This window comes from Rattus norvegicus, chromosome 10 (genome assembly GCF_036323735.1).
Source record: "Rattus norvegicus strain BN/NHsdMcwi chromosome 10, GRCr8, whole genome shotgun sequence".
NCBI classification, from domain to species: Eukaryota; Metazoa; Chordata; class Mammalia; order Rodentia; family Muridae; genus Rattus; species Rattus norvegicus.
Window position 1 is genome coordinate 23,024,133 of NC_086028.1, and position 14,245 is coordinate 23,038,377.

The 14,245-nt window shown below is 36.7% G+C and overlaps 1 pseudogene; it reads right to left on the minus strand.

The window, feature by feature from the left end:
• The window catches only part of LOC108352072 (uncharacterized), a 2,585,468-nt pseudogene that overhangs the window by 1,024,748 nt on the left and 1,546,475 nt on the right, over positions 1-14,245 (minus strand).

Consider the following 14,245-nt stretch of genomic DNA (forward strand, 5'->3'; position numbering starts at 1 on the left):
CCCAGCATAATAAGCCCCATCTGTCTAGAACTATCAATTGAAATAAACTCTTAGAGTTCTTATTGGTCATATCACAGCATCAAAGAGTGATTAATAATCCATCCTGTAGCATAGTGTGCTGGAAATATGCAACATGCTTGTTGGAATTTTACAGAGTTCATAGCTAAGACTCTGCCTTGCATCTCAGACAACAGTTTAGAGTTGGTAATTTAAAAACTGAAGGATGTATTAAGATTTTTTGAGGATGGACTATATGCAACTTTCACTAAAAGGAAGGAATGGGCCAGTGGGTGCCAAATATTGTGGCAAAATATTATGGTTTGACTATACAATGGATTGCAGAGTTATGTGTTTATATCTTCATCTGTAGGTGGTGAAGGGTGATTATAGTGATGCTAACTTGTGAATGAATTAATCCATTGAAGAATGAATAGCTGAATGGGTTATTAGGAGATAGGCCCTGGTTAGAAGAAGTAGGTCAATAAAAGACTCACATTATCTTACTTATCCAAACTCTCTCCCTCTGATTCTATTTTTTCCTAATGTGTTATGGCCTCATAGAGAGGCAATTCATAAAAGATGTAATCAATGCTTTCACAAAGTAGAAATAGAGGAACTGACCCAAAATGGCATACGTTGAAATAGTGAATTCTTTCAACAATCACATGAATGAAATTGGAATCCCATTTGAGCATTCAGGCAACAGCAGAGACATCACTCACATTTCAGTAGCAACATTGAGAGATCTTGAAACAAAGATCTCTGGCAATATTCCATACCTATGGAATTACAAGATGAATATTGTTTTTCTAAGGCATGAAGACTTCATGAGATTATTATACAGCAATGGATGGTTTAGAATGGTAATGGATGTACATGGGTGTTGTGAAATAGACCGTGGGAAGAAATTATAGAAACAGCCAATTTAGAATTTGTCTCTTTTATGTAACAGAGAAAAGCAAAAAGTCTCATGTCTACATAGATTTTATATTTGGAATAATCACTCAGGCCATTTGAATGTTGCATTTGTTAAATTTATAAAATATAAATTTCATTTTTAGAAATCTTAGTTCATTAGTTTTAGCCATTGGAAGATAGTAGCTATCTTCCAATGTGAGCACAGACCTAATTTTCTGGCAATGGGTGGACCTGTTCTATGGTTTCAATATCCTTTCCAAACTACATACTGAAAATTAACTGTAATTACAATGTTATTAGGAATTGAAGCCTTTAAGAAATGACCTGGACACAAAAGGTCATTTTGTCCTCACAAAAGGATTAAAAATATTATCTCAGAAATGCGTTCCTGATTTAGAAAGACATGCTTTTGGTCTGTTTTCTTTCTATTTTGCATATGCCTGCCCAGCATCTGGTTATGGTAAGATGCAAGTCGAAGGTTGTTACTAAATGTAGATATCATGCTCTTGTACTCCCTCTACTCCAGAACCTTGGATCAAATAAACATTCACTGTTTATTAATTCCCCAAACTCTGACATGATCTTGTCATTAGAGAAAAGACCTAAGCTCAGTAGCATACATATCTGAAGACAAAAGTGAAATAGCTGAACTTTGAGCGAAATAGGACATAAAAGAGTCTAGAATACCCACACAGAAAGATATAGAACTACAAAGAAACTACATATGTTTTTATCATTCTACTTAATATTTATATTTCTTGATGAGTAAAACCCGATTTTATTAACTTTCCCTGTCCCTGACATTATTGTTCTGGTCAGTGGATGACAGGATCCTCTGGTTAAGAGCATACCACATTTGCCTTTCTGACAAGAGGCAGCTTTACTGAAGTATGGTACTAGAATTGAGAAGATTAGTTCCATGAGGAGAAAAATGGGATCTGTGATTTAAAAGAATAAAAAGAATGTAGGTTTGATGCATAAGTTGAAATAGCATGCATATGTTACAGAAGCCTTGCTACACTCATTGGAGCTCCATTAGAATCAAAGTAATGTAATCCCTTTAATCGATGTGACTTTCAGCAGGCTTGATGCCCATGCTGACTGCAGCCTTAAAGGCACCACTTGACACTTGATATACATTTGATGGTACAGACAAGAGAAATTACCTCTCCAGTCAAGGCGTGTTCTATAGCTTCACATATTCATATATTCTTTCTATTGCAGGAAAAAGAAAAATCCACACACTTCAAATGGGTCCTTCAGATCAGACCACCCCAGGGCCAGAATTGTAGCAATTCATCACACCTGGTACTTCCTCATTCATAAGAAAAGGAAGTTTCTATGTTATCAGCTTATACTGAAACTGAAGCAATTGGCTCACTCCTTTTTAGATGCTGTGATAGCTGTTCTTGGTCGTTGACCTGACTACATATGGAATTAAGTAAAACCCAAAAGTGGAGGTAGATTACTGTGAGAGAGTTTTGTTTAGTTTGAATTAGAAAGCCATATCTAATCTGGACTTTTGAGGTAGAAAGACATACTTTTTAATCTAGATCTTTTGAGGTGGGAAAACCCATCTCCAGTCTGAACCATTTCCTCTGCTGGAAGCCTATATAATGCACATAGAAGATGGTAGCTTTTCTGCTTGTTTTTCTTGCTTACAAGTCCTTTCCTCTACTGACATTAGAGCCTACTTCTCTAGGATTCAAGCATATACTGAAGACTACTGATGACATCCAGCCTTGTGGTCTCAAGAAAAAAAAAGGATTCTCTGACCTTTCATTTATAAGCAGCCATTGTTAGATTATCTTTCATTCTGTACATCTGGACCACAGAGTAAAAGTCATTGTAATGAATCCTCCTTCCATATACTTAAAGGTTCATTATATATATTCTATTACTCTATAGAATCCTGACTAATTCAGATGCTGTTCTATATTATAGTGATAATAGACCAGTAACTTAAGTATGAACAAAGGCATAGTACAATTGAATGGCATATGCAGTTTCATACACTATTTGACAATGTAAAAAAGGTCTGACTCCCTACTGTACCATCAACTAGTCAATGAATTTCATCTGATATCATGATTTCAAACATCATCATAACCTGCTTGTAATTGATAATAAATATAAAGGGATAACTGTTCTAATCTAATACAGAATGATCATTCAAACAAGTCATTCTAGACTAGTATGATGACACGTATCTTAAACTCAACCAGGATGAATATAAATATCAATATCAAGCCTTGGACAGTATACACAGGATTTGGTAGAGATGGAATACACATTTTTTTAAAGAATACAAAAGCTAGTGTAGAAATTGGCCAATATGCAAACAAAAGCATGACCTAATTGTCAACAGAGAAAATCTGTCCTTAAGGATTATTAAGAGATGTATAGCACTTGTTCTTTTGGTTTTTGTTTTTTGTTTGTTTATTTTGTTTTGCTTTTCTTTTCTAAGCCCAATTAACCAGCTGAGTTCATCCAAGAATCCCTTTCTGAACTGAGCAAGACAAGAAAGTAAATCTAAGCTTCTTACCCCACATTTTTTAGCTATCTTAAAGTAAATCTTTAAACTCTAGCTGTGTTGTTTTTATATTCTCAATTTCTACCTAATTACCGCTTACAGAAACCTCAACTATTTTCTCAATCCCTTGGAAACCCAGCATTGCCTTTCCTTTATAATAGACATTTGGAAGAGCCTCTACTGTAGACTCCAGGCATTTTTTTTTCTCTAAGCATTATCAAGGTCTCTTCCATAGTTATAAAAGGACAGCTGTGAAATGAAGCAACGTACTCCTTGTTCCTCACCTCAAATGATTAGCTGAGGGAAGAACATTCTTTAAGGTGAGTTTGAATAAGTAGACTCTCTATTGGTAGTTTGTGAAGTATAATCAAGTACAAACAGTCATTCTTAATAATTGGGTCAAACATTAATACTCAAGCGTGTCACACAAGCTAGTTTTTTGAGAAAGAAAAGGTTATGTATAGAACTTATATAGAAAATATGAATGGATTGGAAATGAGAAAGAGAAATTGAATGAACATATTTTGTAGGCTTCTTTCATTCTGTACATCCTTTTTCTAGCTGCCGTTGAATCTTGGCCACATTCATAACCTTCACTTCCAGGAGACACTTCCAATTTTTCATTCTATAGTATAAATTCCTTATCTGCTTAAGAAAAATATACAGCAACCATGCAAAAGCTTAAAGAAACTTCACAGATCCTGCAAAGTGAGAATACCAGCCAAAGCCCCTAGCTTGTAAGTCACTCCCACTCTGATGTTATAGCTGCTTCCCACTTTCATCTAACTTGGATCCACAACGGGCTGCAGCCAACATAAGTAAAGACACAGCACTGGCAGTATATACATGTTTAGACAGGCCTTAAACAATGACTCAAAACAGTGTCACATTAAGAACTGTAGAAAACACTTAGGATTGTCAGCTTAGAAAAGAAATGACTAGAAAAGGTAAATGATCAGTCTTTAAGTTGCATAATAAGACATTTAACTTAATGTTTCATGTAGGATTGCTTTCCTTACCATAAGACCATTAAAATGAAATAGATTCTTCCAAAGTTATTGAGTAACCTGATATTGGAACTATCCCAACAAGTCTAGATGTCTTAGCAGAGTATTTATAATAAAAGCCATTCAAGCCCCAGAATAAATGAGTAGTTGCTACAGTTATAAACTTGCTACCCTAAGGTTATGATCCAGCAGTTTCTCCTAAATGCCTGTAAATGCTTTCTCTATAAAATGTAATATTAATATCTGCATGTTGATCGTGTAGAATTTCCTTTGAGTTAAAAGATTCCATTGCAGAGGGATGGCATTTAAGACTCAATCTCTTATAAAGGGAGCCCCATAAAGATTCTGACATAATACAAATTACAACTTACAAATCTCAGGAAGTTCCCGAGGCTTACAAAGTACACATTATTTATCCCACCCCAGTATTTCATGAGTAGAAAAGATTGCTGAGGAAAAAATGACTTGATCTTCTGACATGCTTATAATCATGTAGAGAGTTCTAGGCTTTCTAAACTTGCTATATCTTATTCTTTCATGAGATAATATGGTGAAAGTAGTTTGCCCATACTCCTGTAAGTAATCATTCACCCATATTCCTGTTAGTAATCCCAATGAAGTCAATGGTTTATGAAGTTGGACTTTGATGATATGGTCAGTTATTGAGTCCCAATCTGGAGTAAGTAGAAGTTTGCTCATGTCTCCCCAGGAAAACTGTCAGACAACAATGATGAATAACAGTTCATTTAATTCTTAATAATCTAATACCAGGGAAAACTTTCTCTTGGACAGACATTGTAAAAATACAGACACACCCAGATACAGTTGGACTTCCAAGAGGTCTGCCACAACAAGGCTAACAGAGAAATCTCTCCTGACCCAATATCTGGCCTAACTGGGACCCTAAAGGGCCCAGAAGATTCAGGACCTAACTGCCCTACTGCAGACACATCTTTCTTCTGTTCCATACTGTGCTTGGGGGCAGATCAATGCTGCAGTCTGGCCTACCTACACCCAAAGAGAGCTAAAAACACAGGAGGCATGTTACAACGAGGCTTACAGATAAGACAGTTTCAGTCAGAGATAGCAAGGCTAATTGACACCAGAGATAACAAGGAGTTGAAAGTCTCCACTGGCCAAATATATCACCACAGCCTAATTTACACCTTTGATGATGTTGTTATAAGCAACTTGAAATCTCATGAACTGGGGCTGGGGATTTAGCTCAGTGGTAGAGCGCTTGCCTAGGAAGCACAAGGCCCTGGGTTCGGTCCCCAGCTCCGAAAAAAAGACCAAAAAAAAAAAAAAAAAAAAGAAATCTCATGAACTGATTCTGACTAAGGACACCATACACTGTTCAATAGACACATATAGGAGAAAGCTATGCAAAAGGAAAACAGCAGAATGAGATGTAAGGTTAGGACGTTTGTGGACTTCAACTCTTCTAGTTAGAAGAAGAAACAGCACTTGATTCTAAATCAGCAGCAATTCCCAAAAAGATGTCTGTGTAATCTTCAAGTATCACTTTTAGATTGGTAATGGTTACAAATAAAGGAGCAAATCTCAGGAACAGAAAGAAGAGGTAAGGTCAAGAGCACCAAGCAAAGACAGAGGGACAGATGAACACAGAGTTATAGCTTTATGACACTAAAATCCTCAGTAGCAGTCCAATATGCTCATGTTCGTGTTCATGTCTCTGTAAACATCAATTAGTATAGCTCTCAGACTTAATCAGAGATGCTTCTTTGTGCAGGAGATGGTAATTAACACAGAAACTACAACTGATTGAACTCTAGACAATAAGCGTCTATGAAATGCTCACTTATAAATGAATATCTGTACAATACCTGTCGCCCCACCACCACCAAATTTGAGATTATTGTGGAAGAGAGGATGGAAAGTTGTAAAAAACAGAAGATAGGGAGGTCTAGAGAGAAGCAAATTATTTTGGAATTGACAAGACAGCTACACCTATAATGTTGCCTGCACAAGATTGACATAAGATCAAGCCAGTCACCATTCCAACCTGAGAGGGAGCATGTCTCACCAGTTCCCACAGATCGTGGAGGAGTGGATAGTTGACTTATATTGGGGGAGTTAGAGGCACGTTTCATAGAGTAACCTCTGGTGGGTAGAGCATATTAGAACAGACAGCCTTACAAACCAGATTTGGTATGATAATTTAATATGATAATTTGATATGATAATTTGATATGATAATTTTAAAAAAGAGGACATGAAGTTGGAGATAGGTAGTAGCATGATCAAAGTAAATCAATGTGTGCTTGAAGTTTGTAATTCAATACAAATTAATAGGTATTGACTTTACTCTCTTACTCCTCTCTTATTCTTTATTCTTCACTGCTCTTTCCCCCTTCCCCACCCCACCCCCTCCATGTGCCCATGGCCCGCTGCCTTTCCACTCTTCTACTCTTCTCTCATTAAACCTCTCCATGTGGAATCATGAAATAAAAAAGTATTGATTTTAAAATTTAAAGTATATGATTTTTTAAACTAAAAACAAAACCCACCCAAACCCAAAATAAACAACAACAATAACAAAATAAAGCCCACTTTTAAAATATACAGTATGTTCTGATAATGGTTTCCTCTCTACAAACTCCTCCAAAATTTTCCCAGCTACCAAACTTTGCACCCTTTCTTTCTTCCTTTCTCTAGAAAACAAACAGACGAAACCACTGCCAAAAGAAGAGTCTTCAAAGTATTTAGAAACTAGTAACAAACACACACAAAACAGAAAAATACAAAATCACGAAATCTAAAATAAAAGCAAAACACCAGGGAGAATAAATAAATAAATAAATAAATAAATAAATAAATAAATAAATAAATAAACAAATGGCTCAAACAAAGCAATATGAGAAAAACAAAGTCTACAAAGCAAGAGTGGGCCATTCAGTTTGTTTTATAATTTCTAACTATTGCTGGGCATAGGGTTTACCCTTAAGTGTAGTTAATGTACTTTGGTATATTTTGTATATTTTAAAATTGTGAAGCAATATGAAAGATAAAGAAGTGTGGCAGATTAAGGGAGGATGCAAAGGCCAGAAGTGAAATGACATACTCTTGACCTGGATTCCTTCCTGGTGGAGATAGAACTGCTGGAAAGGATGTATTACACTGACCAATCAAACGAAGAATGAGCTATAATTTTAAACATAGTATAGTTCCCAAGATGTGCTCATAAAGTTTACAAGTTCAATGTAGTCAACAAAAGGCTGTCCCTGAAGAGTTTGTGGGTAGAAGCTACAGGAAGATGAAAATTTACCCTGAAACACTGGCAAAACGCACAAGTACAAGGCTATGAAGTACAAGTGTAAAGAGAGCTATTGAGGGAATGAAACACTATAAACCGCCAAGCGAACCAGGTAGACTTATAAACACACAGATCCACATGAAGACTTTAGAGCTAGTCTTCATACCACTTTTCAACATTTTCTTTGACAATGCACCAAATTAATAATAGTAAAAAACAAGATTCTTTAAAGCAAGCATTCATTTAGTCTCTAAACTAGCACTCCACATTCATCACAAGGACACGCCCCACTGAAGACAAACATATATTTCTCACTTCAACAACCTTACCTGCAGATTGAGGTATAAAGTATCTGGCTTAAGAAAGTCATCAATGGGGCTTGAGACCCCATATGAACAACAATGCCAACCAACCAGAGCTTCCAGAGACTAAGCCACTACCCAAAGACTATACATGGACTGACCCTGGACTCTGACCTCATAGGTAGCAATGAATATCCTAGTAAGAGCACCAGTGGAAGGGGAAGCCCTTGGTCCTGCCAAGACTGAACCCCCAGTGAACGTGATTGTTGGGGGGAGGGCGGTAATGGGGGGAGGATGGGGAGGGGAACACCCATAGAGAAGGGGAAGGGGAGGGATTAGGGGGATGTTGGCCCAGAAACCGGGAAAGGGAATAACAATAGAAATGTAAATAAGAAATACTCAAGTTAATAAAGATGAAAAAAAAGAGAGAGATAGGCATCAATGGTTTTAGTTCTCAATTACATGCTAAGGGGAATCGAAATCGTGCTAGCTACAGATGAGTTTATGAATAGCAATTCTACACTTTTAAGAAATCATTTATTTTCTCCTAAGTGCTTTAGTGAAACAAATTGTTATCATTATTTACCAAATAAGCTTGTATTTATTCGTGTACCACAGGAACGTGCTACATCCCTCTTCTCTTCATCAAGAGGGACTCTAGCCCCCGATACTTGATTCCTGTTCACTTCACCCATTGGTTAGTTATGTGGATTTGAGAGGATCCAGGACACACCCGAAGCATCCAGCCTTCAAAAGCGGTCTTGTTAATTAGGCCTCACCTCAGGAGTTTGGATTTCTGCTGATGAGACTCACCAAATTGTGGGGCCTTATACCTACGCTTTCTAAAAAGATAAACTGCGTTTTCCGCTTGATCCAGAGATTTGGTCATGTGAGCTGATGGCGTCTTCCTGCTAATGATGCTCCCTCTCTCATCCTGCATAGGTTCCTTATGTTCATTCCTAGTGGCTTTCACAATTCCAACATAGACACACACGCTGAAAACCCATCCTTCAAGATAAACACACGTCCCCATGAGATAAAACCTAATCGCATTTCTTTTCTATCTTATTAAATAAACTGTATCTTTAAGGTTAGCTTCTACTTATGTTTATTTAAAACTATTTTCTCGCTAGAATACTTCAAGAACAATTTTGGTGATAGCTTGATGGTAGGAGAAAAGTGATTTTTAATTTTTCTGGCAGTGTGTTTTTTGGCCGTAATGAATAATACACATGAAGGTTTTTTTTGCTTTTATTTTTCCCCACTGAAACTACATCAAAGCCATAACCCTAAAGTTCAAAATGCCTTTGCGATAATTTGACAAGTGTTCAAATTTTTGTTTTTTAGTTTCCAATTCTATTTTTAAATGGTTATCTTATTTATTTGCCTTTCGAATGCTGTCCCCCTTCCTGGTTTCCCCTCTGAAACCTTCCACATCCCATCTCCCTTTTACTTTGCCGCTATGAGGGTGCTCCCCCACCCACCCTCCCATTCCTGCCTCACTACTCTACCATCTCTTTATGCTGGGTATCAAGTCTGCACAAGACCGAGGGCCTCTCCGCCCACTGATGCCAGATAAGAGCATCCTCTGCTTCATATGTAGATATATAAAATATCCATCCATCCTGACTGCTGCCTACATGTACAATAACCCTGCCTAATTATACATTACCATTTGTGGAAAATTCCATTATATTAGAGAGCGTTTCCATTTGTATGAATGCACCCTCCATTGGTACCCTCTGCTCTCCATCTCTTACCTCAGCCTTACTCTTACAGACAATGCCAATAATCCCTCAGTGCTTCTCTATGATGTCCCGAGCAGCAGCCGCCGGAATTCTAAGGGCTCACTCCTACACTCCTGCATCTGCCTTCAACTTTTATGCCCTTCGAATCCTCCTTTAACCCACAAAGTCTCCTCTACCAGTCCTAGTGTCTCCCTTGTTCCAGTGGGAGTCACGGATATTAAACTGCATTCCTCAGACTCATCTGTCTACTAATTTATTCATTCTTGCAGGTATAGAATTTATTTTTTCTCATATTGCAAACACAAAACACAAAGGCTAAAATAAAATTTCATTTAACAATTAATGTTTGTTGTTTGTTTTGCCAGTAATCTGCCAGACTTCCCAGATGAGAGGCAGCACTCGGCTTGGTAGCCCACCAATACTATCTATCTAAAACTGCACGAAAGGGATGAACTGAAAATCACAATTAAATATGCTTATTGTCAATGATTTATTTTCATGCTGCGTGAGCCATAGTAGTAGTAGCAGCAGCAGCAGCAGCAGCAGCAGCAGCAGCAGCAGCAGCAGTAGTAGTAGTAGTAGTAGTAGTAGTAATAGTAGTAGTAGTTGTAACGAGAGTTATACAATGATCTGTTTTTAGGTGTTTCCCTATTGTCCAGTTCAAGTGCTCCCTCTGGCTAAAGATGGCTCCAAAAGGCTTCATCCGTGTAAAGTCTACCAGTTAGCATGTGGCGTCTCTGAGAGACTTTCACTGTTAATTCTCATGAGTTATTACTAATGGCAGGCAGCTCCTGGCAAGAGCTGGGTGTATTTGTCTGGAATAAGAAAGGGATAAATGAGATCTCTGACAACCTGAACTGGCAGCGGGGAGAGATAAAGAAGAGAGCAGAAGGCCTAGATCTCTGCAAGGTGTGGCAAGCTGTACAACACAAGCTGCTTAAATGTTCCCGAATGTTCCCGAAGGGACAGTAACCTCACACTTGCCTTGGGCCACGTAGCCCACAAAGTGACTTTGGCAGATCTTTTGATACCATTGGAGCAGAATATGTTTCTTGATATATACTTGCATATGACACTTTTCCAGGAACTTTCTAGAATAACCAGCCCAAGATATTTTCTCACTGCAGACTTCATAGGCCCATTTCACAGTGGTGTGTTTGGTTGCTAACCTTGTAAGTTTTTTTAGTTAAAGAAAGAGATCAGCAACTTAGAAGGGCTTGAAAATTATCTGTTACGCTACAGCAAATTGCGTCTACTGTGGCCTCTTATTTTGATTTTTCTCAAAAGAACGCAGGCTTCTTAAGTCTGCTTTTTATTCACACTTGCCTCCCAAGGACCCGAGGGTTCTAGCAGTGTGACTGCTGCTATTTCCTGTATCAATCATTAGTGGATTACTCTGCTGCCAAATGCTGCCCTACTTTTTATTGTAGCTTAGTAGCCAATTACGATCTTATGATAATAATGAAACAGATCATGTTTAGTCCTTTCAAAAATTATGAATCTTAATGCTTGGTTTTGTGTAAGCTTCTTTGGCTTTTTTTTCATAGCTTCATTTTTTCTGACATTAAATGAACTCTAGCAAATAGTGTAAGAAACATCCACTTGTGTGATATATGGAGTCTTAATGATAACATTTCTTTACAGAGTTTACATGGAACTCTGTCTTGCTCATGCCTTTACACAGCATCTTTGTATTAGGCTGTGAATACATGATAAAAACTGATGAAAATATGGAGTGATGGTTAATTTTATGTGAAAAATACACTGGGGTAGAAGAAATCCAACACTGGGTTAGCATTCTAGGAATAAGAGTATTGGATGTTTGTTCAAGAGATTCGTATTTTAATTTGTAGCTGACTGAAAGCAAATTCATAAAAGTGGTAAATAAGCTATATGCTAAAAATAAACAAATGAAAAAAATAAAAATAAACAAATGACATGGGATCATTAACTCTAAGGACCACGAGACTAAGATTAACCTTTTAGTGTAGAAGACAGAGAAGACAAAGTATACCAAAATTATAAGTTTTCCCTATAGTCAATGTATCTTAGGACCTTAAAGTACCATAGAATTAAGCATAATGATATTAGTTTGTCATAAAAATGCCAGCATTTGATTAATAACAGCAACATTGATATAACCTTAAAATACTCAAACATGATGTTGAAAATAGAAGTACTGAACAGTGACTAAAATGAGACAATAAAATATTTATCAACATAGGCGATGGTACAGCCTCCTCTTAAGACATAAAAATAGCCTCTAAAATATAAAGTCTGTAATTGGCAATCTCTAGAATTGTAGTCTGATATTTATATGTATGTGCATTTGTGTGTGCAAATAAAATAGCTTGAAATAATTGATAACAAATATAGTTGATATTGATAAAAAAGTATGTGTTATTTTCCTCCATCATCTATCTGCGTGTTTGTCACTGAAGTCCTCTATTGAGGAAAAACTTTTTTTGAATAAGTGAGAGTAGATTAACTTGATCAAAGTTTAGCACAAGTTTCCATGAAATAGAACAGGAGGGAACAGTTCAAAGCCCATTCTAGGAAGTCACCAAAACCAGACAAGGATATGACTCAAAACAGTGCTATAAACAAAATTCTCTGATGAACATAGATGCAAACTTTACCAACAAAATATCTGAGAAAACAAATCAAGAACACACTTAGAAGATCATTACCAACAACAGGTTGTATATTTGTATATGTGTGTGTGTGTGTGTGGGTGTGGGTGTGGGTGTGTGTGTGTGCTTGTGTATGTGTGTCTGTATATATGAATATATTTCTATATTCATATTACATATGAATGATGCAAAGTTGTTCAACATACATAAATAAGTAGGTGTGATATAGAACATAAATACATGTAAGCAATTTATTTTCTCACCAGATACAGGGAATGCCTTTTACTGCATTCATCAACATTCCATGGTGGAAGTTCTTTTGAACACAGTACAAATACAAGAAAGAAATACATAACATACATATAAAGACCATATATGGTAATTGTATGGCTAGCATGATTCTAAGTGGGCAGGAAGTAAACAAATTTCTTCTAAAGTCAGTAACAAGGGAAGGGTGTCCACAACCTTCACGTGTATTGTATGTAGTGATTTAAGGATTAGCTTGAGCAAGGAAGCAAGAAAAAGAAATAAAGGGACACAAATAGGAAAGGAAGAAATTAAATGATCCTTCCTGGAAGTCATTCTGAAAATTCTGAAGGTGCTATTGGGGATCTTTTAGTCTTGTAAACATTTTTACCAAAGCAGGTTACAAAAGCTACATACGAGTCAATCGGCTGCATACCAATAAAATATTTTCCAACAATGAAGTGAAGAAAAAATGAGATGTAATATTTATAATGCCTTTACAATTGTTTAGAATAAAGCTAGCTGAAAAGGTGTAAGAAAGTCATACTGAATACATTTTTAAAAAATGGAAGCCAATGGAAGAATACACTAGATGTGTGAGTGGGCAATGATCATGGATTTGTAGAATTAGCACCACAAAATTGACTACTTTACCAAGAGAATTTGCACCTGCAGACTTAATTCAATTCTGACCAAAATTTCAGTGGTGTCTCAAAGTTAGAAATAACAATTCTTAAATCATATGGACGTGCGCGTGCGCGCGTACACACACACACACACACACACACACACACACACACACACACACACACAAATTCCAAATCACTAAAGCAATCTTAAACAAGAAGAGTGATACTATGATGCCACAATAAATACTTTAAATTAGACCACAAAGCTAAAGAAAAAAAAGAGACCTAATACTGGTCTAAAAACAGAGGCGCAGACAATGTAGTAAAAATAGAATTCTCAGAAGAAAAAAAAATTAGATTTAGCCATCTGATTTTTGACAGAAGGACCAAATGATGCATTGTTTAAAAAAAATTTAAAAAGCCAGCCTCTTAAATAGATGTTGCAATGAAAATGTATTTACATGTTGAAAATTTTAACTAAACTCATTTCTCATCCCTCATTAATTCAATTCAAAACTGATTAAATTCTTTAATACATGACCCCAGATTCCGAAGGTGCAAAAAAAATTCCATAAGAACCCTTGAATATATAGGCAGAGAATGGGGCTCTGAAAGAACTCTAATATCTTGAGAAATGGTCCCGGGAATGACAAATGGGATTGTGTGAAGACACCGAGAAAGTACAGAAAAACAGCCAAGGAAAGAGGCAACCTTTCAAAAAACAAATACTGAAGCTTTGCTCGTCTATGAAGCCTACTATATATATTGTATCTATTGGTTTTCTATGGCTGTGATAAACATCAAAACTAATACGAAATTGGTGGAGGAAAGGTGGATTTGGCTTACACGTTACAGGTCCATCATCGTGGGAAGTCCAGGCCAGAGGAATTCAGTTAGAGGCTGGGAACAAAAACCACAGAGTGATGTATGAGCAAAGTACAATGGAATGAAA